Below are 5,234 nucleotides of genomic sequence, written 5' to 3'. Positions count from 1 at the left end.
TGGTCCCCAGGAAGGACCACTGCTCACCTCTTCTCCTGCCCTCACTCTCCCTATGCATGCCAGCCCCCCGTGGAAGATTGCATGTAACCAAGAATATGTAGGAATCACGCCCAGACACACTGGGTTAAAAAAGTGTCAATACAGCACACAAAAACACCTGTTTTTATAGAGGACCCCAACACACCTGTTGTTTTACGATGCTGAGCATTATTGATAAAGGGGGCTGTAAAGTCGAGGTGAAATGGCCTCTTATATTTAAATAGCACCTTCCTCAATGTTTTACAGCTGAGATTTGACTGACCCGGTGATTATTTGTTAGGAATGTTGAGCACATATCTCTATATATGTTCAAGGTGGTGAAAAAGCAAAGGCTCTGGAGCCTGACTGCCTGGGTTCACGTTCCAGCTTATTCACTTTCTAGCTATGTGACATGACTATTCTGTACCTCACTTTACTTGCCTGTTAAATGGGGAGAAATTCATAGTACTTACCTTATAGGATTGTTAGGAGGACTAATATATGGAATATGTTTAGAACAGTGCCTGGCATATTGTAAATACCATATAAATTCTCAGATGCTTTTATCATATTGCTATATATATGCCATATATATGTTTATATTTATATCTGGCATACAAGATAGACACTCATTCATTTAAAAAATATTCAGATGTTAATATTCTCAAAGAAATGGATGGACAACCACTGTGATAAATTGGTCTACAGGTATTTGACAAATCAAAAGCTGCAGCAGTCTTTTATGAATCAAAGGCTGTGGGACCAGGAGGAACCTAAAAAATTAGCTGGCTTCTTCTTCTTTTCCAGGGAGGAGGGTCTCTACCATCTAAGCACTCTGGTGGCTTTGTTTGTGGGTAGGTGCAGACCTTGGTGTAGCCCTGCCTGGAATAATTAAAATGAGCCTCAGGCCCATGGAAAGTAGAGCTCTAGATGGAGGCAAGGGCATCGGCAGGGGCCAGGCACACAGGCTGTGGACTGGAGGGGGATTCATTCCCCCTCGCCGACAACACGAGGGACCGGGAAGGGCTGTCGAGGGACACTTCATCCAAAAGAGTAAACATGGGCAGGCCCTCCCTGGATGCCAGTCACACTTCCATGAGGTAAGATGGGTGGGAAAGACGAGCGTCTGAGACCTTTCCTGCTTGTAGATGCCCATATAATTTATGGTCTAAACTGGAACACTTTTGAGAGTGAAAACGAATGCTATTAACAATTATGTCAGGACAATTGGCATAAAAACTGGGACACATGACCATCGTAGTTCTGTGGGCCTACAATGGCAGGTCCTAGATTGTTCATCTGTCTATTTAGATATCTTTTATCAGAGATGCTTCCTAAGAAGAAAAAAAAATTTTTTTTGGCCATGCCATGTGGCTTGTAGGATCTTAGTTCCCCAACCAGGGATTGAATCCATGCCCCCTGCAGTGGAAGCTTGGAGTCCTAACCAATAAACCACCAGGGAATTCCTAAGAAATATTATTTTTAAGTCACTAATGTATTAGCATTTCTTCGTCTTTGGAAGGTGATGCCATTGATTTACCTTCCATACAGGGAGGAGCCCCAGTTTTGAACCTAGGGGACCTTAGTGTGTATAGGAGAAGGGAGGGTCAGAGGGAGGCCCTGTGATGGTTGGATGGTTGTGCTTAAGGCATGTTTGACACGACTCGGTTTCTTCTTCGATAGAGCAGGTGTGGTCCAAGCTTCCCCACCTGCGAGTTTGCACCCAGGTTATGGCTACAGCATAGCAATGCTGCCAGGGACTCTTGCACTGACCAACCATGGCTGAGAACATCCACTTTTCTTGGGCATGTGAATGTGGAAAAAGTGAGTGCTGCAATTTGACACTCAGTCCATTGTTTAATGGCTGAAGGAAGACTCCAAAGGAAAGAACATTCTCCCACCTGAAATATTTGCTCTTTTTGCCTTGAATTTGACTAAATCTTTAGTGGTAAACAAAAACCAAAACCCACCCCAAAACCAAAAGCCGAACAAACAAACAAAAAACACATTTCTTTTTCTAAATAGTTCAAACTCAAGGTTTGGGTTTTGTTAATTTCCTTAAAAAAAAAAAAAAAAAAAAAAAGACAAGAAAGAAAAGAAAAATGGCTCCTTCACCTGAGTGTTCCAATATGTGCCTATTTAATGATTAATAATACCTTGTGGGCTATTGTTGGATATGGCCTCTACTGGTTTGAACAGGAGAATACTGATTCACTCTTCAGGCATTTATGAATCACAAGTGTTTACCCTGAGACAATAAGTGAAAGGGGGCAGATTAAAAAAAGAAAAACACCCAAATATGCTGGGTTCTTTGAGGAAAAAATGGAGATAATGTGGGCTCTCAGTCTTTGATACCCTGTGTGGGGCCCACCGCTTTCTCTCACTGAATAAAGATTTTGTGGAGTGACCACGATGGGGCCTTTTGAGTTTTATTGATTTTCCCTTTCACTTGCTGAGAGGTCAGGCAACTTTTCCCCCTTGGTTTCCATGTCATGTGCCTTCGTTTTCTTCCCACCTGTCTGGTCACTCTGTGTCAGTGGTGTGCAAGGGATTCTCTTTATGGGCTTTTAGGGGCACCCTTTCTCCAGAGTCCCACTCGTTACCCTCTTCCGTTTTCACCTGGTGCAAGGGAGGCCCTGGCAGAGGAGAGGGTGGAGACCTGCCTTCATTAAAGGGGGGCTGGAGGGCTGGGGGGAACGGATTAAAGAGGTTCAGGTCTTGGCGACTGACTGGGTCATGGTGGGGAAAGAGGACTCAAAAGATACCATGCAGGGCTGTCGCTCGAACAACTAATTGTGGAGACCCTTCTTCCACAATTCTGCTTTTTTTTAATTATTATTTTTTAAATTAATTAATCAATTAATTAGGCTGCGTTGGGTCTTCGTTGCTGCGCACAGGCTTTCTCTAGTTGCGGCGAGCGGGGGCTTCCCTTGTTGTGGAGCATGGGCTCTAGGCTCACGGGCTTCAGTAGTTGTGGCGCGTGGACTCAGTAGTTGTGGCTCATGGGCTCTAGAGCGCAGGCTCAGTAGTTGTGGTGCACGGTGGGCTTAGTTGCTTCGTGGCATGTGGGATTTTCCCGGACCAGGGCTTGAACCCGTGTCCCCTGCATTGGCAGGGGGGTTCTTAACCACTGTGCCACCAGGGAAGCCCCACAATTCCACTCTTAATAGTAACTCCTAGACTTATTTTCCCTACTTTCAGCCCCAAAGCCTAGAGTTCAGTGAAAAATAACTGCCAAATTTGACTCCAACGACCCTTAAAATTTTTTTGAGAGAATTTTAGACTTACAGAAAAGTTGCAAAAATAGTACAGCTCTCTTATACCATTTAACCAGCTTCGCCTCTGTTACACACCCCACCCTGGTGACATGGTTATCTTATATAACCATGGACTGATCATCGAAAAATAATCTTGGTACAAACTATAGATTTGTTTTGGATTTCATCATTTTCTCTACTGTATTTCATCCTGTTCCAGGATCCCATCCAGGGTCCACAGTACATTTAGTTATCTTGTCGCTTTAGTCCCCCTTCAACCTGTGACAATTCCACAGTCTTTTCTTGTCTGTCATGATACGACAAGAGTACTAGTCAGTTGCTTCGGGGAGTGTCCTTCACTGGGGTCTGTCTGATGTTTTCTCACAATTATATAGAGGAGCTTTGTCGCTAAGGAGAATGGCACAGGGCTGGTGAGCCCTTTCCAGGGCAGTATGTCAGGGGCTGTACAATGCTGCTCTATTTCACTGCTGTTGTTGACCATGATCACGAGGTGAAGATGGTTTCCACCAGAACTGGCCGCTGTACAGTTAGAATTTTCCCCTTTGTATTTCCTAAATGTTTGGGGGGTGTTACTTCAAGACTACTCAAATATTCTGTTTCTGCTTATACTTCTGCCCACTAATTTTAGAGTCCATCAGAGGATCTTGCCTGTGGCAATCATTCCTGGGGTAGTCTAATCATTTCCCTCATTCCTTCTATACTTATTAATGGAACTTTTCTTAAGGAGGAGTTGCATGACTTTACTACATGGTAGAAAAGCAGAAATTTTGAAAAATAAATAAATAAAAAATATAAATAAATAAATAAATAAATAAAAATCTAAAAAATCCTTACTCTTTTGGAGCCTATATTCTAGATGGAGAGGTAGACAAGCAAAATAAATAAATGGGTAAGATAGTATATGAAAAGATGACAGGTACTAGAGAGAGAAATCAAGCAGGGACGGGGAGAAGGAAGTGCCAGGAGGTGCAGGTTTAAATGGCACAGTCAGCAAAGGCCTTAGAGAACAGGCTTGAAACAGAGGAGGGAGCCAGCACGTGAACGTCTGGTGGGTAGCTTCCTAAAGAGTGGAAACAGCAAGTGCAAAGGCTCTGAGGCAGGACCATGTCTGGCCGATGTGCTCTCGGAAAACAAGGAGGCCAGAGTGATTGACTCCAAGTAACCGAGGGGGAATGGGAGGGAGAGGGAGGGGATGCAGAGAGTGGCAGGGCTGGATGGGGCAGGCTCTGGGCCATTCTAACGGCCTGGCTGTGGTCTGAGGGAGGCGGGAGCCACTGCAAGGGTTTGTGCAAAGAGGTCACATGATCTCCTTCATATTATTAAAGGATGGCTTTGGCTGCTCTGGGGTAGGCAAGCATGGAGGCAAGGAGATCATGCTTAGGAAGCTATGACATTCATTCAGGTAAGAGATGAAGGTGGCTTGGCCCAGAATGGTAGCAAAGAGTTGATTGGAGTTTGGGTGTATTTTTGAAGGTCAAACTAACACTGCTAGGAAAGATCTCCCGTGTGGTGGGCAGCTTCTGGCCACCTCCTGAACCCCCCAGGGAGTGTATGCTCCTCCCTCCACCTTGAAGTGGGGCTTCAGGAGCAAGTTTGAGACGCACTGGCTGGCTGCATTGAGTCTAAGCTCCACGGCCCCTCAGCAGAGTCTTCTGCTATCCGGGTCCACCTCCCTTCTCCCTGCAGTGCATCACACATTTCCCTCTGCCACTTTCTGCTCAGGCCACCAACACATGGCCATAAACTCCCCTGCTCAGTGCTCTCTGCCAGTCAAGATCCTTCCTAACCTCCAAAGCTCAGCTCCACCCCTGCCCCCAGCCCCGACTTTCTGACCTCCTCCCCTCTTGGTCCCTGGACACTAAGTAGACTCAGCTTCACAGAGCAGCCCCTGGATACAGACACACCTCAAGCACCCCTGCAGCCTCAGGGCCCCTGAAG

Source organism: Eschrichtius robustus, chromosome 6, assembly GCF_028021215.1.
Source record: "Eschrichtius robustus isolate mEscRob2 chromosome 6, mEscRob2.pri, whole genome shotgun sequence".
Lineage (NCBI taxonomy): Eukaryota > Metazoa > Chordata > Mammalia > Artiodactyla > Eschrichtiidae > Eschrichtius > Eschrichtius robustus.
This window is presented reverse-complemented; position numbering follows the sequence as displayed.